This window comes from Oncorhynchus mykiss, chromosome 20 (assembly GCF_057628025.1).
Source record: "Oncorhynchus mykiss isolate SJ-2025 chromosome 20, ASM5762802v1, whole genome shotgun sequence".
Lineage (NCBI taxonomy): Eukaryota > Metazoa > Chordata > Actinopteri > Salmoniformes > Salmonidae > Oncorhynchus > Oncorhynchus mykiss.
Window position 1 is genome coordinate 3,724,067 of NC_143041.1, and position 21,822 is coordinate 3,745,888.

Sequence of the window (21,822 nt, forward strand, 5' to 3'; positions counted from 1 at the left end):
ATTCTACTGGCAATGTTTATCTATGGAGATTGCTGTGTGCTCATTGTTATACACCTGTCAGCAACAGGTGTGGCTGAAATAGCCGAATCCACTAATTTGAATGGGTGTCCACATACAGTTGAAGTCGTAAATTTACATATACCTTAGCCAAATGCATTTAAACTCATGTTTTCACAATTGCTGACATTTAATCCAAGTACAAATTCCCTGTCTTATTTTAAGGATGTGGAATGACAGAATAATAGTAGAGAGAATGATTTATTTCAGCTTTTATTTCTTTCATCACATTCCCAGTGGGTCAGAAGTTTACATACACTCAATTAGTATTTGGTAGCATTGCCTTTACATGGTTCAACTTGGGTCAAACATTTCGGGTAGCCTTCCACAAGCTTCCCACAATAAGCTGGGTGAATTTTGGCCCATTTCTCCAGACAGAGCTGGTGAAATTGAGTCAGGTTTGGAGGCCTCCTTGCTTGCACACTCTTTTTCAAATGTTCTATAGGATTGGCTTTGTGATGGCCACTCCAATACCTTGACTTTGTTGTCCTTAAGCCATTTTGCCACAACTTTGGAAGTATGCTTGGGGTCATTTTCCATTTGGAAGACTAATGGACTAAGACTAAACTTCCTGACTGATGTCTTGAGATGTTGCTTCAATATATTCACATAATTTTCTTGCCTATTGATGCCATCTATTTTGTGAAGTGCACCAGTCCTTCCTACAGCAAAGCACCCCCACAACATGATGCTCCCACCCCCGTGCTTCACGGTTGGGATGGTGTTCTTCGGCTTGCAAGCCTCCCCCTTTTCCTCCAAACATAACGATGGCCAAACAGTTCTATTTTTGTTTCATCAGACCAGAGGACATTTCTCCAAAAAGTATGAGCTTTGTCCCCATGTGCAGTTGCAAACCGTAGTCTGACATTTTTATGGCGTTTTTTGAGCAGTGGCTTCTTCCTTGCTGAGCGGGCCTTTCAGGTTATGTCGATATAGGACTTGTTTTACTGTGGATATAGATACTTTTGTACCTGTTTCCTCCAGCATCTTCACAAGGTCCTTTGCTGTTGTTCTGGGATTGATTTGCACTTTTAACACCAAAGTACTTTCATCTCTAGGAGACCGCTTCTCCTTCCTGAACGGTATGATGGCTGTGTGGTCCCATGGTGTTTATACTTGCATTCTATTATTTGTACAGATGAATGTGGTACCTTCAGGCTTTTGGAAATGGCTCCCTAAGATGAACTAGACTTGTGGAGGTCTACTATTTTTTTGTGAGGTCTTGGCTGATTTCTTTTGATTTTCCCATGATGTCAAACAAAGAGGCACTGAGTTTGAAGGTAGGCTTTGAAATACATCCACAGGTACACCTCCAATTGGCTCAAATGATGTCAATTAGCCTATCAGAAGCTTCTAAAGCCATTACACATTTCTGGAATTTTCTAAGCTGTTTAAAGGCCCACTCAATTTAGTGTATGTAAACTTCTGACCCACTGGAATTGTGATACAGTGAATTATAAGTGAAATAATCTGTCTGTAAACAATTGTTGGAAAAACTTACTTGTGTCATGCACAAAGTAGATGTCCTAACCAACTTGCAAAAACTATAGTTTGTTAACAAGAAATTTGTGGAGTGGTTGAAAAACAAGTTTTAATGACTCCAACCTAAGTGTATGTAAACTTCCGACTTCAACTGTATTTTGGTGTATATATGTATATCATTGTTTTACCGTCATACTTTGTCATTACTGAAATATTAACTTGGTTGTCATCTTAGATGTATTTGTGACATGCATACAGCCCCTGAAATGTCTCTCACCTCTGTACCTTAATCCATCTGTCAAAAGGGTTTGTCACAGTAAAAGGACATATATCACTGACATTAGTACCAATACTTTCCCCTAGTGATGAACCAGCAGTGAACATGTTTTCAGATTCAGAGTGTTTAATAGTCACATGTACAGAGGTGCAGGTGTAATTGCAGGGTACAGCGAATAGCTTAGGCTCCAAGCTACAACATGCAGGACTAAGTGAAATAAAATAATGAGAAAATCTAATAAAAATAAATGTATTAATAGCACTATATACATCATAACTGTAGCAGTGTTTAATAAATACATGTCCATGGGGTGTGTGTGTGTGGGGGGGGGGGGGGGGGGGTGGAGGCAGAGCTTAAAGACTGTTGATGGGGAGGGAATGACCATTGAGGGGGTGGTGTGGGGACCAAGTTAAATAAAAACAATAATCAAAATAATCTATAATATACTGCCCATCACTGTCAACACCCCCCACACACATGCCTATATTGGGGGGCTACTGGCGGGTCCCCTGTGGTCATTTGATTGCTTTAGTCTTCCTCTCTGGGACTCCCTGTCACCCTCTCCCAGTAGGAGACCAGGGGTCGTATGCAGGTGGAAGACTTGGACAGAGGCAGTTTGGTCCTGGGCTGCCAGTTTGGTCTTTACATAAACAAGGATGTCTAGAATTCTCCAGAATTCTAAAAAGAAGCATGGTGTAAGAATTGAAATTTGTGAAATAATCAATACCCGCACACTGATGAACGTTTCAGCTGATTTACAACGGTTTGATCCGATTGTCTTCATCAGAACTAAATTCAAAGCATTTATTTGCTAGTTCAATTAATGGTTAATTAATGCTAGGTTATTAATGGCTGTAATAACAATGGAGGTGATATCAGTTATGCTCAGAAATGCAGTCCATACATTTCCATAGATGCAGTTCGACATATGCTGATTGTTCAGGATCACAGCACATTCCTCAGTTAAGTTTAGTGAGTGCTGGTTAGACAGGGGTTAAACTGATATTTGTATTATTTATATTCTGTCATCATAACAGTTTTGCATTCCATTGTAATTTTGAACCGAAATCTATTTTCAGTATGATCCTCAATTTGACCTGTTTTACCATTTTACAACAGAGTGACTTCTTGTCAACATTCATCCATGCTGATTTATCGTTGAATATATACTGAACAAAAATAGAAATGCAACATGCAACAATTTCAACGATTTGAATGAGTTACAGTTCCTATAAGGAAATCAACCGATTGAAATAAATAAATGAGGCCCTAATCTATGGATTTCACATGACTGGGCAGGGACGCAGCCATTGGGGAGCCAGGCTCAGCCAATCACAATGATTTTTTCCTCAGTTTGATCAGCTGTCCGGGTGGCTGGTCTCAGACAATCCAGCAGGTGAAGAAGCCGGATGTGAAGTTCCTGGGCTGGTGTGGTTACACGTTGTCTGCGGTTGGACGTACTGCCAAATTCTCTAAAACGATGTTGGAGGCAGCTTATGGTAGAGAAATGAACATTAAATTATCTGGCAACAGGTCTGGTGGACATTCCTGCAGTCAGCATGTCATTTGCATGCTCCCTCAAAACTTGAGACATCTGTGGCATTGTGTTGGTGTCAAAACTGCACATTTTAGAGTGGCCTTTTATTGCCCCCAGCTTCTTGATATGCCACACCTGTCAGGTGGATGGATTATCTTGGCAAAGGAGAAATGCTCACTAACAGGAATGTAAACACATTTGTGCACAACATTTGAGAGAAGTGAGCTTTTAGTGCATATGGACAATTTCTGTGATCTTTTATTTCAGCTCATAAAACATGGGACCAACACTTTACATGTTGGGTTCATATGTGTTGTTTTTCAGTATAGATTTCCCCATCATCTAACGTGTTACATGTTGGGTTCATATGTGTTGTTTTTCAGTATAGATTTCCCCATCATCTAACGTGTTACATGTTGGGTTTATATGTGTTGTTTTTCAGTATAGATTTCCCCATCATCTAACGTGTTACATGTTGGGTTCATATGTGTTGTTTTTCAGTATAGATTTCCCCATCATCTAACGTGTTACATGTTGGGTTCATATGTGTTGTTTTTCAGTATAGATTTCCCCATCATCTAACGTGTTACATGTTGGGTTCATATGTGTTGTTTGTCAGTATAGATTTCCCCATCATCTAACGTGTTACATGTTGGGTTCATATGTGTTGTTTTTCAGTATAGATTTCCCCATCATCTAACGTGTTACATGTTGGGTTCATATGTGTTGTTTTTCAGTATAGATTTCCCCATCATCTAACGTGTTACATGTTGGGTTCATATGTGTTGTTTTTCAGTATAGATTTCCCCATCATCTAACGTGTTACATGTTGGGTTCATATGTGTTGTTTGTCAGTATAGATTTCACCATCATCTAACGTGTTACATGTTGGGTTCATATGTGTTGTTTTTCAGTATAGATTTCCCCATCATCTAACATGCTCAAATCAGTGCTTCATTGGTCAATCGGGAGGTACCGGAACAAAAAGTGAGAGTGGGGGGGGGATCTGGGGAGTTTTGAGGTACCGGAACGCATAGGGGGGGTGGGGGTGGAATCACCTTTATAATAAAGTATTGCATACATGTCATCACATCAGTAGAGTAGAGGCACTCACAGAAGTTGCACACATGGTGAACAGTATTTATAGCCTAGGGTCCGGGAATTTTTTTATAAATGCATTTCATGCAATTCTGCTTCGTTTGACATGACTGGAGAATTTGGCTGAATATTTTTTAATGCCACTGACAAACTGAGAACCTGAGATTAACAAAAATGACCTTGTCTTGAATCCAACAATAGCCTAGGCCTAGGTGTGTGGAGACACATGCAGTATTGTAGGCTTCAATAGTTCTGAAAAGGCTTTCCAGTTTCAAACTCACCCAATGACGAGCAGCTCACTGGCTCTCTTGTAAAAAATATTTTGTAAAACAATATTGGAAGTTGATCAAATATTTTGGTAGCCTATGTTTTAGAGTCTTCTATTTTCATTAGGAAACATTTGCTTTCCATCCGGTGTTTTCCCTCGATTGTATTTGAAATATTGCTAAAGGCCTGTTTTGTCTGCCTGATGTTTTTTTCACTGATGATTTGCGTGTGTTCACGAATGTAGGCTATTCCTTCTTATTGGGCTACAATCCACAGCTAGGCTATTTTTTTAAAAGAAGCTATTGATCATATGTGGCTAAATTATAGGCTTTCTCATGGTGTACAGTAGTGGAATATTCTGAATGACTACATTCATTTCTGAACAGGCAGCAGTAATTCTTTGGAAAATGTATTTTAATTAATCAGTGATGCTCGCAGTTCCTTCAGAACCTTTCAGGCAGATATGATTCTATTAGGAAACACATGACCTGCAACGCTGGAGAGATGAGAGTTGCAGGGCTCATGTCTATCAGGGCAGAGAGGGAGAGAGATTCTGGCGCGCTTCTCACAAGGCCACTGCCACGCGTTGGTCTCAAACATGGGTTACAATGTTGCTCAAACCATAAACCCGGGCCGCACAACCCTAATCAACTCTTAGAATACTAGGCCCATGCTGAAAATCACTTTTCACATTACGTTTGATCACTTTTATTGTCATTTTTACATTGCAAAAAGTGAAGGAAAAAAATCATGCAATTATAGATACCGGATCTGGCCAAATAGCTTGCGGAAAAATTGCCCAAAACAAAAAGGAGCCGGATCCTGTTCAGGCAGGATCTGGCTCAAATTAAGCACGGGCTCAAATACAGGTAAAAGCCAAACCAATGTGGTTCAGTTGGTTCGTTGTTTTATTCCTGCATGACAAAGTATATTTACTCAAGTAAGTCACTGGATAAAAGTGTCTGCTAAGTGCATATATCCCCCTATATCCCCCTTATCACTAAAATGAACTCATTTTTACGTCTTTATTGGCTTTTAATCAAATCAGGTTGTTGCCATCTGTGTTCACCCTGAATGTGCTAACTCTGAATGTAACAGTAAACGCAGATGCAGATGACAAATGTCAAATAAAAAGCAAATAGATTAAAAAAATAGGAATTAAATCTAGTCACAAAGGGGCTAAGTAACAGACATTCATGGCAGGCCAAAGTAACACATTTAGGGGGAAGAGGGAGGGAGAGGCTGAATGTTGTTGTAGTTGTTGTTTTTCTTGTCCATTTGTGGGGGGTTGGAGAGAGGGATGAAAGGCAGCCAGTGGGGTGGAAGGGAAGTGGAGGTGAGAAGTGAGGACACCTCGCCTGTCTGCCACAGAGGGGGTGGGGAGTGGGGAGCGAGGTCATTACCCATGTTGGGGGGGGTTAATGTGTTTATGGGCCGACAGGTGTGATGGTACCAGGCTTCCATTATCAGTAATGATGGGGATCATTTCCCTCTGTGGGTTCAGTTCAGGTCTACTAGAGTGAGTTGTTGGTATTGTGTACTGTAGCCTGTGTTTGTTTAGTGTTGTTCTATAGCCAATACCACAACCTCGATCTTTCCCTCTGTGGGTTCAGTTCAGGTCTACTAGAGTGAGTTGTTGGTATTGTGTACTGTAGCCTGTGTTTGTTTAGTGTTGTTCTATAGCCAATACCACAACCTCGATCTTTCCCTCTGTGGGTTCTGTTCAGGTCTACTAGAGTGAGTTGTTGGTATTGTGTACTGTAGCCTGTGTTTGTTTAGTGTTGTTCTATAGCCATTACCACAACCTCCCTCTTTCCCTCTGTGGGTTCAGTTCAGGTCTACTAGAGTGAGTTGTTGGTATTGTGTACTGTAGCCTGTGTTTGTTTAGTGTTGTTCTATAGCCAATACCACAACCTCGATCTTTCCCTCTGTGGGTTCAGTTCAGGTCTACTAGAGTGAGTTGTTGGTATTGTGTACTGTAGCCTGTGTTTGTTTCGTGTTGTTCTATAGCCAATACCACAACCTCAATCTTTCCCTCTGTGGGTTCTGTTCAGGACTACTAGAGTGAGTTGTTGGTATTGTGTACTGTAGCCTGTGTTTGTTTAGTGTTGTTCTATAGCCAATACCACAACCTCGATCTTTCCCTCTGTGGGTTCTGTTCAGGTCTACTAGAGTGAGTTGTTGGTATTGTGTACTGTAGCCTGTGTTTGTTTCGTGTTGTTCTATAGCCAATACCACAACCCCCCCCCCCCCCCCTTGTCATGTATGTGCAAAATGCTTTTGGCATCCACAGCTGTAGTGTGTGTCGTTCTGTGTGTTTGTGTGTTACTGCACCAGCCTCTTCTCTCACCACCATCCTGTGCTTTGTAAGCCTTATTTGCTTATTTCATAGTTTATTTCTTTGTGAGTTTTTCCAACACAGTCTTTATTGAAAGTATCGGAAATTCAGGGTGGATCAAGCGTCTCAGAGTAGGAGTAATTCTAAATCAGGTCAGGGCTATGTGCAGGCCAGTCAAGTTCTTCCACACGATCTCGACAAACCTTTCCTGTATGGATCTCACTTTGTGCAAGGGGGCGTTGTCATGCTGAAACAGGAAAGGGTGTTCCCCAAACTGTTCATCTAGAATGTCATTGTATGCTGTAGCATTGAGATTTCCCTTCACTGGAACTAAGGGGCCTAGTCTGAACCATGAAAACAGCCCCAAACCATTATACCTCCTCCACCAAACATTTCCCCTGCTCCAGAGTCCAATGGCGATGAGCTTTACACCAGTCCAGCCGACACTTGGCATTGCGATCTTAGGCTTGTGTGCAGCTGCTTGGCAATGGAAACCCATTTCATGACATTCCCTGATGAACAGTTATTGTGCTGACATTGCTTTCAGTGGCAGCTTGGAACTCAGTAGTGAGTGTTGCAACCGAGGACAGACAATTTTTTACGTGCCACGCGCTTCAGCGGTCCCATCCTGTGAGCTTGTGTGGCCTACCACTTCGCGGCTGAGCTATTTTTGCTCCTAGACTGGGGCAGCTCTAGCAGGGCCGACATTTTATCAACTGACTTGTTGAAAAGCTGGCATCCCATGAACGTGCCACGTTCTTCAGTAACATTTGTCTATGGAGATTACATTGCTGTGTGCTCAAGTGTATACACCTGTCAGCAATGGGTGTGGCTGAAATAGCCAAATCCATCAATTTGAAGGGGTGTCCACATTTGTGTGTGTGTATATATTATTATATTTTCCCTCTGAACAAGGCAGTTAACCCACTGTTCCTAGGCCGTCATTGTAACTAAGAATTTGTTCTTAACTGACTTGCCCAGTTATACTGTATACCTCTCTGGTCACCACCAAAACCAATTCTTCCTTTGGCCACCTCTCCTTCCAGTTCTCTGCTGCCAATGGCTGGAACGAACTACAAAAATCTCTGAAACTGGAAACACTTATCTCCCTCACTAGCTTTAAGCACCAACTGTCAGAGCAGCTCACAGATTACTGCACCGGTACATAGCCCATCTATAATTTAGCCCAAACAACTACCTCTTCCCGTACTGTATTTATTTAGCTCCTTTACACCCCATTATTTCTACTTTGCACATTCTTCCACTGAAAATCTACCATTCCAGTGCACTAAAGTAATACTGCAAAAAATGTGGCAAAGCAATTCGCTTTCTGTCCTGAATACAAAGTCTTATGTTTGGGCAAATCCAATACCATACATTACTGAGTAACACTCTCCATATTTCCAAGTGTAGTGGTGGCTGCATTGTGTTATGAGTATGCTTGTAATGGTTAAGGACTGAGTAGTTTTTCAGGATAAAAAAGAAACCCTGTTCAGTCCTGGTTCAGTCTGCTTTCCACAGGAGATTAACTCACCTTTCAGGACAATAACCTGAAACACAAGTTAAAATCTAGACTGGAGTTGCTTACCAAGAAGACAGTGAATGTTCCTGAGTGGTCGAGATAGTTTTGACTTAAATATGCTTGAAAATCTATGGCAAGACCTGAAAATGGTTGTCTAGCAATGACCAAGAACCAATTTCCCAGACTTTGAAGAGTTTTGAAAATAATAATGGACAAATGTTGCACACTCCAGGTGTGGAAAGCTCTTAGATACTTACTCAGAAAAACTCACAGCTGCAATCATTGCCAAAGGTGTGTGGTAAACCGTTGGGTGTTGGGTTGAGCGTGCAGATATTAACAGAGACAGGGAAGTTCTAGTCAGAAAACACAACTTTACTAGGCAAAAAAATAACATAGGTTTGGCTCGTACCTTCTTCTCAGATTCTGCTCCATGTCATTCTCTCTGTTCCTCCTCGCGGTGTGCCACGGTGATCCCTTTATGTGGCCTGCACGGCTAGTTGGCACTCTCCCCTAATTACCTCTACTTGGAGCAGTCAGCGTCGGGGTGCCCAGCCCAAGTACTCCCAGCAGAGGGAGCCAACGTCGCGGCACATACCTCCCCTCTCTCACTAACCCCCGGGGTAGACCTCCCGGGATACCACAGGTGTTTCTACAAAGTATTGACAAGGGGTGTGAATACTTATGCAAAATAGATATTTCTTTATTTCATTTTTAATACATTTGCAAATATTTCTAAAAACATGTTTTCACCTTGTCATTATGGGGTATTGTGTGTAGATGGGTGAGAGAAATGATGGTTTCATCCAAATATCATCACCTTTCATGAAAAACATAATCTTTACTGTTCGGGACCTTAAAGCAAGTCGGCCATATCAGCTAGGCTGCCGGAGTCGGCTCCCTGACGACCAGGTGTAGCTGTGGTTATGATTAACTCCATGGTCAGCTCATGTCACCGTTATTGTGCATTAATAAATGTGTAGTGTTGTGTAGTGTCTTCAATGGCATGCATCTAAAAGAAAGAAGACTTTGCCCTACCAAGATGTACATGTTCAAATCACCACTGAAGATTTGTGCACTTTAACATACAACATTGTGATGGTGCGCTAACGAGCTATATCCCTCCCCCGGGGCTAGTTTAGGGCCATTCAAAAACTCCATTTAGTTTTTTCAGGTTTCTGATTTTTCCCAGTTTATTAAAGTTTTCACCCTCAAAATCACACATTTTCATATCACCTGTTCCTTGTTGGGGTTTTGGGATGGTTGTTATTTAAGTTAGTTTTGCCCGCTGGTGTTTGTGCGGGCTTGTTGTGTTTGTTACTTTTGTAGTGTATCATCGGTTTTGGGTTTTCTCTGTCCGGGTTTGTGTAACTAGGTTTTGGGTTTTCGCTGTTCGGGTTTGTGTAACTAGGTTTTGGGTTTTCGCTGTTCGGGTTTGTGCAACTAGGTTTTGGGTTTTCGCTGTCCGCGTTTGTGTAACTAGGTTTTGGGTTTGTTTTTGCACCTGTGTTTCAGGGCTTCACCCATGTTTGGACCTGTTACTTTGTTAAGGACATTAAAGTGTTTTTTTCCGTTTACTTTGCTCTCTGCGTTTGACTCCTCACCCATCACTCACCCACCATTACATTGGGAAGATTTTTTGAGAAATAAATTACTATTTCGGCATGCTAACTGGCTACACAACACTAACAGGCACATTTCCATATCATTACCTTGCAAGAAATATTTCTCCTTGATGCATTATTATGGATTATGAGAAACTAATAGAATTTAACTAACTGCAATACATTTAATACATGTTCAATACAAGTTTTAAATTGTTTAATTATATTTTAATGTCTGGATTCTGTGATTTCGTCCCCGTTTTCTGCACTATACATTTTATAGGGCCCTACTAAGGGTGGCAGGTAGCCTAGCGGTTAGAGTGTTGGGCCAGTAACTGAAAAGTTACTGGTTTTAAAACCTTAACCGACAACGTGAAACATCTGTTGATGTGCCCTTGAGCAAGGCACTTAACCCTAATTTACTACAGTAGCACTGTACTAATATGGCTAAGCCTGTAAAACAACACATTTCACTGCACCTATCTGGTGTATGTGACAATAAAACAATGATGGATTGGAATAGTGGGTTAACGTAAAGGCCTATGAGCTTATAAAATATATACCCTTTTTCTGATTCTGGAGTGGGTGGGTGGTCAAAAAATGCCCCTTATATTTACATTTTTTGAATCCTTTTGGTTGAAGGGTAATGATGTCAGGAGCTGTGTGGGAATTTTCTTCAGCCTCTCCTAAATATAGCAAATTAGAAAATTACAGTTCCGCACCATTATAAAATGTACACAATGGGGCGCTAGTGAAAACACACATGAAAGGAGGGCTTTTCTTTGCATTGGTCCTTTTGGGTGAAGGCTTGGGAAATGATGTCAGGAGGTGTATGAAAATTGTCTACAATTCTATTCACTAATCTTCAACTTTGACCACAGGTCCTACCAGACATTCCTATAATAATCAGTCCACAAAGCTTATGATATGAAAATAAAATTTTAACAGCATTTCAGAAATTGGAGAAATGACATACATTTTTTTTCATTTGACTACAGGGGAAGGTACGAATAATAATAATTCTTAGCTATCAATTGAAAACAAAATTGTTTTCAGTATGTTGATTCAATTACAAAATTGTTCCTTGCTGATATTACTCCATTTGCAGGTGTGAGTCAGGTTCTCCCAGCTTGGGTCAGTTGCAGAGATCAGTTGTGCAGCATTCCGTCACCACACTTCTTTGCGACTTGACATTACACTCATTTTCAGTAGCACATTTTCTCACCTCACCATCTGAAATTGAAGGCACACACATTAATGGGGGCCTTAGTGGAGAAATATACAAATGCCTAATCTTTCTGCACAATGTCATAACAAATGGATACACATTCAAAAATACTAAACAATAGGAGGAAATTGTTGATAGGAAAGTAGGTGCATCAGTTAAAGCAGAAATCCACAGTTGAAACAGTAACAAAGCGTTCTCTACTCCCCTGTTTCAGTAAAAAGCCTAGAGATTGGGCTGGAGAAATCTAACCACTCAACTTCATAGACAGAGTTCTGGGTGCAAGGACTATTCAAATTATTAACCATGTTCTGAGGCTTTATGGTGTTTGTTTGCAATCATTGGAGTAAAAATAAGCTTATATATTTTTTAGTTTTGATGGGGTTCAACAGTTAAACTAAGCTCATGAGGCATTTATAAATTATATTCTTTGAGAATAAATGGGTACATATCATAAATGTGTAAGTCCAAAAAATGAATGTAGCAACTGCAGATTGGCCCTTTAAGTAATTGATAAACAATTGAAAAAAAACTTCAAATAAGATAATTATTATGCCCCACAGTCAACAGAGCTACGTACAGTTAGTTAGCTACCGCCTCTTACTTCCTGACTCCAAACTGGCTCCAGTTGTATTTCGATTTTTACATTTGTGGCATCATATAGTATTTTGACTACCAATAGATGCAGTGTAATGTGCCACTAAATTACTAAAGCAAAATTAAATATAGCTACAAACGGGGCGCTGGCTTATGAGCAGGCTGAAATAAACAGTTGCATGGAAGTACTATACATCCTCCTCGCTTGTGTTCTTGTAACAATTCAAAACACTACATGTGAGTTTCAAGTTGATCAAGTGAAGAGAAGTGAAGCTATTACAGTTTGATTGAGGAGGCAATATATATTTTTTACAAGGTTACCATTTTCTCTTCCACATTTGGACTTAGTAGAGGCTGACATGATGAACATACTTTCTGAGTTTCAAGTCAATCAGATGTACTGTTCACGAGAACACCATTTTTGGAGATTTGATTCAAAAAATCTAATATGAAGGAAAATCCAATATGAAGGAAATCATAGGTATATGATGCAAATGTGTTCCTTAAGCTAAAACACTCATCTATCAAGTTTTGTTGTGGTATATGTAACAGGGCGGCGGAGCTGATATCTTTTTAGCATTCAAATAAATGCTAACAGTTTTGAGGTTCACAAACTGAATTGCTTGCTGTTTCCATGTTTTTTTTTTAAGATATCAAGACTTGCTTCAGTCGGCATACTCCTTCCTACACAGCAAATGTGTGTTAAAATCTCGTTGTTAATGTAAAAAGTGTTCTGAGTGTAATACAGTGCATTCCGAAATTACTCATACCCTATGACATTTTCCACATTATGTTGTTACAGCCCGATTCTAAAATTGATGAAATAGTGTTTTCCTCTCATCAATCTACACACAGTTCCCCATAATAACAAAGCAAAAACAGGTTTTTAGAATTGTATTCGAATGTATAAAAAAAATATCACAATTACATAAGTATTCAGACCCTTTACTCAGTACTTTGTTGAAGCACCTTTGGCAGCGATTACAGCATCGAGTCTTCTTGGGTATGACGCTACAAGGTTGGTACACCTGTATTTGAGGAGTTTCTCCCATTCTTCTCTGCAGATCCTCTCAAGCTCTGTCAAGTTGGATGGGGAGTGTTGCTGCACAACCATTTTCAGGTCTCTCCAGAGATGTTTGATCGGGTTCAAGTCCGTGCTCTGGCTGGGCCACTCAAGGACATTCTGAGACTTGTCCCGAAGCCACTCCTGCATTGTCTTGGCTGTGTGCTTAGGGTCAATGTTCTGTTTGAAGGTGAAACTCTGCCCCACTCTGAGGTCCTGAGCACTCTGGAGCAGGTTTTCATCAAGGATCTCACTGTACTTTGCTCTGTCCTGACTAGTCTCCCAGTCCATGCCACAGAAAAGCATCCCCACAGCGTGATGCTACCACCACCATGCTTCACTATTGGGATGGTGCCAGGTTTCCTCCAGACGTGACATTTGCATTCAGGCCAAAGAGTTCAATCTTGGTTTCATCAGACAAGAGAATCTTGTTTCTCATGGTCTAAGAGTCCCTTAGGTGCCTTTTGGCAAGCTCCAAGCGGACTGTCATGTGTCTTTTACTCAGGAGTGGCTTCCGACTAGCCACTCTACCCTAAAAGCCTGATTGGTAGAGTTCTGCAGAGACGGTTGTCCTTCTTTAAGGTTCTTCCATCTCCACAGAGGAAGTTTGGAGCTCTATCAGAGTGGCCATGGGGTTCTTGGTCACCTCCCTGAACAAGGCCCTTCTCCCCCAATTGCTCAGTTTGGCCGGGGCTTCCAGCTCTAGGAAGAGTCTTGGTGGTTCCAAAGTTCTTCCATTTAACTTGTTATGGCTGGGGGCAGTATTGAGTAGCTTGGATGAAAAAGGTTCCCAGAGTAAAGTGTCTGCTACTCAGGCCCAGTTGCTAATATATGCATATTATTAGTATAGAATTGGATAGAAAACACTCTAAAGTTTCTAAAACTGTTTGAATGATGTCTGTGAGTATTACATAACTCATATGGCAGGCAAAAACATGAGAAAAAATCCAACCAGGAAATGGGGAATCTGAGGTTTGTAGTTTTTCAACTCATTGCCTATCGAATACACAGTGTCTATGGGGTCATATTGCACTTCATACGGCTTCCACTAGATTTCAACAGTCTTTAGAACCTTGTTTGATGCATCTACTGTGAAGTGGGGGCGAATGAGAGGGGATTGAGTCAGAGGTCTGCCAGAGAGGCATGAGCTGACCACGCGCCTTCACGTGAGAGTTAGCTTGCTTTCCATTGCAATTCTACAGACAAAGGAATTCTCCAGTTGGAACATTATTGAGGATTAATGTTAAAAACATCCTAAAGATTGATTATATACATCGTTTGACATGTTTCTACGGACTGTAACGGAACTTTTTGACTTGTCGTCTGGCCCGCGCGTCATGAATTTGGATTACTGGGTTAAAAGCGCAAACAAAAAGGAGGCATTTGGACATAAATGGACTTTATCGAACAAATCAAACATTTATTGTGGAACTGGGATTCCTGGGAGTGCATTCTGATGAAGATCATCAAAGGTAAGTGAATATTTATAATGCCATTTCTGACTTTTGTTGACTCCACGACATGGCGGATATCTGTATGGCTTGATTTTGTTGTCTGAGCGCTGTACTCAGATTATTGCATGGTGTGCTTTTTCGGTAAAGCTTTTTTGAAATCTGACACAGCGGTTGCATTAAGGAGAAGTATATCTATAATTCCATGCATAATAGTTGTATCTTTTTATCAATGTTTATTATGAGTATTTCTGTAAATTGATGTGGCTCTCTGCAAAATCACCGGATGTTTTGGAACTACTAAACATAACGCGCCAATGTAAACTCAGATTTTTGGATATAAATATGAACTTTATCGAGCAAAACATACATGTATTGTGTAACATGAAGTCCTATGAGTGTCATCTGATGAAGATCATCAAAGGTTAGTGATTGAGATTCTCTTTGGCTGGGAAAATGGCTGTGTTTTTCTGTGACTAGGTGCAGACCTAACATAATCGTTTGGTGTGCTTTCGTCGTAAAGCCTTTTTGAAATCGGACACTGTGGTGGGATTCACAACAAGTTGATCTTTAAAACGGTGTAAAATACCTCTATGTTTGAGGAATTTTAATTATGAGATATTTGAATTTGGTGCCCTGCACTTTCGCTGGCTGTTGTCATATCGATCCCGTTAGTGGGATTCAAGCCATAAGAAGTTTAGCCACTGTGTTCTTGGGGACCTTCAAAACTGCAGAAATGTATTGGTACCCTTCCCTAGATCTGTGCCTTGACACAATCCTGTCTCGGAGCCCATTGACATTTCCTTCGATCTCATGGCTTGGTTTTTGCTCTGACATGCACTGTCAACTGTTTGACGTTCAAAAATAATCTCCAATCAATTTAATTTACCACAGGTGGACTCCAATAAAGTTGTAGAAACATCTCAAGGGTGATCAATGGAAACAGGATGCACCTGTTTCGAGTCTCATAGCAAAGGGTCTGAATACTTATGTAAATAAGGTATTTCTGTTTTTTAAACCTGTTTTTGCTTAGTCATTGTGGGGTATTGTGTGTATTTGATCAATTTTAGAATAAAGCTGTAAAGTAACAAAATATGGAAAAAGTCAAGGGGTCTGAGTACTTTCCGAATGCACTATCCGTCAAATGCGGCGGCGGGGCTGAGCCTTAGACTCTGAATGTTTATTACAGCCCCAACTACTGGCCAATCTGTGTTGTTTTTGCTGTCTGGGTAGCGGTGTTGATATACTTTGATATTGGCAAAGTATCATTTATTTGATCAGTTGTGCACTGATATATTGCAACAAAGGTGGGAGAATAATAAGAAAGAACGAAAGAAGAATTCCATTAAAAACAATTGGTTTGCTTGCAAGTCCTAATAATTTGTTCACTTACAGGCTGGTTTGTGGAAAACAATTCTTCCACAGTGGGTGAAACTGACACCACACTCCACCTCGGTTATGTCAGTCTGGGTGCAGGTTGGATGGTCTGGATTGATGGTAGTACATTTGTGACACTTCAGTGCCACAGTAGCTGAGTTGGAGAAACAATGTGAATGTTATTTTCTGTATTTGTGAAAAATATTATTAGCTTTTGTTCTATAAAATCTTCATGGGCTAGATTTAGCAAGTCCCTGTCCCTGAGGAAATGCATATTCAAGGAGAGAACAACACAGGTCATAAAGAGAGACATTGTTAAAAGGTGAGACATTTGTATCTCTGGTAATCCTGAACTGAATTGTTTTGTGTGATACTGCCAACATGGAATAAGCAGAAATAATTATTTAACAAAGGTAATTAGCTATTAAGAGGTTTTTAAGAGAGGTACGATCTTAAAGTATAACAGTTATATAGCACATTCATGTTAAAGATGCAGTCGAAAGTGTACTGATTGCTCAGATATCAGTTGACCCATTCCCAATAACAATGCTATTCTACTACAACCAATCTAGAATAATATGTAGAATGTTTTCATGGATCACTTTCAACTCACCACAGAATGCTGCAACAAGCACTGTTAAAGCAAGTGTCAGGGATGACATTGTATTGACCTAAATCAAGCAGAAACTTATAGTTATTGTTAGACATAGATTTCAGAATATTAAACATAGCAACAATTATTTCAGCCCACTGTTGCTACACATCCTTTCCTTGTGTATTATAATAATACCAAAACATATGTTTTAAGTAAAACATTAGCTATTGTCTGAAGCTGAAAAAGACAAGACATGTAAAAGCTAATTTGACCTATGCCCCAAGGCTTTTCAGCATCAGAAGCTTGACGACTGCTAGAGTACTGCAGCTTTATTGATCTACTGTACTTCACTAACAGATGTGCACACATTGGATGGGTGGATTAGGGTTCCAACCTCTCAAACAGTCTAATACTTACTCTTAGAGAAGGTTTACCCTAATAATGTAAACGTGTTTTAAACATTTTGGGGAGGTTTGCCCGGACAAAGATTAAGCCTACTCATGGATTAAAAAGCAAGATTATTTTACTCCAGGACGAGGTGTAATCTGTGTCCTCGAAACCACTCTTTAACCCTATATTTGACCTAGCTTAAAACATAAGCTTACTCAGATGGGAAATAGACAAGGTAGTGGACACCGTTTGAATTTATTTGACATTTTTCATGTTTCCGTTATAAAGAATGGAGTAATGCAACCTTATATTTTGAGTTATGATAGGGTAAAACAGTTATGCTAGAGACATTTACAATTTATCGTACTTAAAGCTGAGGTGGCACAAAAAGGTTCAAAAGTGGTGTGGCAAAAGTTGTACATGTCTTTCTGGGGCCTGGAGTTTTTCCTGATTTCATCACCTGGTCAGGTAAAACTTTGGGTCCTATTCGTAGGCTAGGACAGGGTCCAACACTAATTGTTTTTCTTACTGTCATGACCGGACCAGTTGGACAAAAATCTAATGGCCCGAACAGAATTTCTACTGGCTAGGACATGGTATAGTTTTCAATGCATTGGGGTCATGCAGGGCCTCTAGGCTGGCATGCTTTCTCTCTATATGCAGCTATTAACAGTCTATATTTATAATGAATAAATACAAATAATTTGGTGGGTGCTTATATTTGTCCTACTTCACACATGTACAAGTGTGTATTAATACGCATGTGTGAATTGGAAATGTGTTTTTTGCATATCACAACTCTCCCTGAGACCCCATCGGAGAGTGGGGTCACAGCCAGTGTCCACCATTATTAACGGCAACCCTGGAGCAATTAGAGTTAAGTGCCTTGCTCAAGGGTACATCAACAGAGTTCTCACCTTGTTGGCCAGTGGATTCAAACAAGTAACCTTTCGGTTACTGGCCCAATGCTCTAACCTGCTGCCACCTTTGGTTATTTTGAAGCTGTTTAATATAATTTAGCAATGTAAGTCGTTACTCTATTCTTTAGAATTGCATTTTATTAACTGCTTTTATTTGGTTTCTAAATTATGTCATTTAGATAATATTTTTTTTACATCTCAAAATAGGACGCTGCTCCTTTAAGAGAATTTGACCTGGCTTCATTATGCTAGACAAGACTAATGCTACAGTGTATTGTTGTGGCTTTCTTTTTGTCGACTATCAACAGTAGCCAGCACATTGCTAGTATGTTCACTATTGAAGGTTTACTTTTGTAAATTACTTTCCCCCCAAAAAAAAACAGCTCAGCGAGCAGATTGATGGGCGCTTCTTTTTGCTCAGGACAGCTTGCATGTGCTTTGTGAACGTATCAGCTTCTGTACTGCTCGAGTGCTCGAGAAGTCACTCGTGGGGGTGTAGTGGTGCTCAAATACAAATAGCACAGCGCTTCTGCATGTAGTCTTCAGTGGTTTTCTATAGTAGACTGCGACAGAGCAGGTAAATGTTGAACTGGCCCGGTTGCTGCTGCTATCTTTGAAAGTGGTGAGAAGTATTGGGCAAATGCGGTCTTGCAACATGTTTCCGGCGCTCTGATTGAAAGGGTCCATCTGTGATTGCTTCATAATTTTTTAAAATTTTAAAATTATTTAAATAAAACACCCATTGATTCTTGAAGAATTTAACTTATATTTAAAAAAAATAAATAATAATCATGAGCTTAGTCCAATTGTCATACCATCAGAACCCCACCTATTTATTTGTTCAACTCAACTGTTTGAAAACAATGTAATTTTTTAACAAACACTGTTTAGCCTCTGAATATGTGACTCGTTTCAAGAAGCTAGGCACATGTCGCACATAACTACTTCACAGGAGAGGCATTTGAACATAATTTTTAAATGTTTTATCAAAATTAAATGCATGGTGGCTAGGTTTGACAATCTGTTTGTATTGTAGCTATGTGATTTTTTATTTTGTGTTATTGACTGTACGTTTGTTTATTCCAAGCGTAACTCTGTGTTGTTGTTTGTGTCACACTGCTTTATCTTGGCCAGGTCGCAGTTGTAAATGAGAAAATGTAAATGAGCCTCATCAGTCTCCTCTGGCCAACTTGGAGTAGGTTACACAGTGAGAGTGTGCATAACTGTACACGCTGCACTGCTTTCAATATCTGGGAAAGATCTACATCGGGCAGGAGGTGAGCAATGTCAGCAAGGGGAGAAATGTCACCATGGACAATTTCTTAACTTCACTGTCATTAGCGCACAATTTGTTTGCAAAGACAAAAAGGAGGTCCCTCCTGTGCAAAATAAGGCACCTGCACAGTCATTACTGTACAATGTTGCTGAAGAATGACAAGACTACCCAATTTCCAACCAGAATACCTGTATTTATACTGGTATACCTTACTGATAAGACCATGTCAATTTTTGTCTCCTTCCCATCTAGCATGCCTTGGATGAATGAGACCGAGAGAAAGCAACCCCCCAGTACCACCTCATCTCACTGAAGAGCGATGAAGGCAAGACTGAGGAGTACAGCACCATGGTCTAAGAGAGAGGCAACATGAATGAGTAGTGTCGAGGGCAGGTGGGTCACGAGAGGAGTCACATACATACACTTATACATGATCATATACAAACGCTTAATCCGGTTAAGAACTTGCTGTTTGCTCACTCCACAGCTAGCTTGAAATGTTGTGGATGGAGCCATCCAATTGGTACCTTTTGGGTGTTTCAGACTATTGATATGTTGTCATGGAGGACAGTTGTTTGTTTGCAAGCAGAGGATCGCTGGTTTGTGCCCAGTGTGGGACGGGGACAGTGGAGGAAGATATACTGGTTTGTGCCCAGTGTGGGACAGTGGAGGAAGATATACTGGTTTGAGACCAGTGTGGGACAGGGACAGTGGAGGAAGATATACTGGTTTGAGACCAGTGTGGGACAGGGACAGTGGAGGAAGAGATACTGGTTTGAGACCAGTGTGTGACAGTGGAGGAAGATATACTGGTTTGAGACCAGTGAGGTACAGGGACAGTGGAGGAAGATATACTGGTTTGCATTAGCACTAGTTTAATCAGGTGTGTCAGCTGTGGCTGGGGAAAAAGTGTGACACCGATGAGGCCCCTGAGTACCACGATGAGGATGACCAAAAGAAGATGGAATCAACAGACTCGACACAAGATCAAGCGTCATCTTATACAACATGTTTCCCAAACTCGATCCTGGCCAAAGAGTAACAAATACGGCGACAATCAAGGTAAGACATAACGTTCTACTTATGCTTGATAAAACTGTCACGGCATTATGCTGCTATGTCATTTCAGACAATTGTTTTAATTTGCTATTGTAGCTAACTAGCTAGCTACGTAAGGTGGAGAGGTTGGTTAGATTCAACAAATGTAATGTTTGTAGCTGATCTGAGCTCATGCCTGTTAGATAGTTAATCTGTCTTGAATGTAATTGTAACTATGGCTGAGATAATATAACAAAATAATTATGTAGAGGGTTAATGTTGTCAAGATACGATGAGTTAGCTAGCCAGCTAGTATACTTATGCCGTAAGTGGGCTACTCGGACGAGACGTGAACCCGGGACCCTGGCTAGCAGGCTAGTTCGGTACCTAACCACTGACATTACAACATCAACTAACAAAACAGATACAATTTCAATCATGTAAGCTATCTGGCTTGAATTCAATTTTGAATGTGGCTGAGAACAAAAATATTTTTAGCATCAATGTTGTCGGGATATAAGTAAGGTTATCTAGATAAAAACTTGTGTAGCTAGCTACTGTTGCTAGGAGAGAGTGGCTAGGTGTCAGTTTTGCTTCACAGCTTGGTACATAGACCTTTTAGATTTCCAATGAGGGTACGCCTCATTTCTCAATTTGAATGAGACTGTATGATCTGTAATCCTAACTCTGTCTGTCTTTTTCTGTTTCTCCTTCAACAAAAATGAAGTATTAGCCTGTTAGCCCCAATGTAATTTAGTTAGCTTACCTTCATTCTTTGCTGTAAAAGATAACAGAAAAAAATATTGTTTTTAATTACATCAACAACACCTTTCTCAGATATTCAAAAGGAAGGCACTTATGTAATCTTTTTCTGTTATTTGAGTGTAACTGTTGACAATTTAGTGGATTTTCTTAAATGTCATTGTAGAGATCTTCTACACATCCTTCAAGAAAGAAAATGAGAGAGTTGATCGCGGCACCATCAGTTTGCCGCGGAATTGAGCTCTCAACCGCTGTGCCACATTACGTTCCGTACTATGGAATATTGACTGAGAAATTATAAGGGCGAAAAACTCTCTTCAACATGCATTGCTATAGTCACGTCTATAATAATACAATTGTTTAGCCAACATTTGATAAGACTTGCATCTTAAAGGAGATAAGGAGATGTTACATATTTTCCAATCGCAAATAGCCCTAAACATCCATTTTTTGTGAAGATACATACATACAATATGCTTAACAGACATCAAAATTACAACATACATTTGATGGATTATGATAAGATAAAGTAGTATTAAGCTATTCCAAAGCCACATTCTTCAAAACATTTACAAAATAGCAATACTTAACAACACTAAAACAAGACTAAAAGTTCACATGCTGTATCAAACATTTTTCAAAAAAATGTACTAAGTTTGAGAAGAATTTAAAGTACCTTCAATATTCTTAAATGTCAAGAAAAGTCCATAAAGGTTTTTATAGAGAGGAAAGTGAACTCTTACCTCTCTGACTACTTGAATGTATGGTTCAAAAGCAACCATCTCCTTCATTTATATATGACATCTGAGCCTCACCCCAGGCATCCGTTTCAGCCAATAGTCGTCTCACATATATTTGCTTTGGCCTCCGACTAAATGGTGTTGTGCATGTGATTTAAACCCCGAATCTGGATTTTGTTTCAGCCTAATGACAACCCCTGAGGTATGCT

At 40.1% G+C, this 21,822-nt stretch overlaps 1 long non-coding RNA gene across 1 annotated transcript; it reads right to left on the reverse strand.

Moving 5' to 3' along the window:
- Positions 1-9,260: 9,260 nt before the first annotated feature.
- Positions 9,261-21,564, reverse strand: LOC110498807 (uncharacterized). Its single transcript, XR_016489272.1, has 5 exons — positions 21,550-21,564; positions 20,878-20,889; positions 16,506-16,563; positions 15,909-16,046; positions 9,261-11,412 (listed from the first exon to the last, which is right to left on the reverse strand). It is a non-coding gene; the product is annotated as an uncharacterized LOC110498807 (long non-coding RNA).
- Positions 21,565-21,822: the final 258 nt, after the last annotated feature.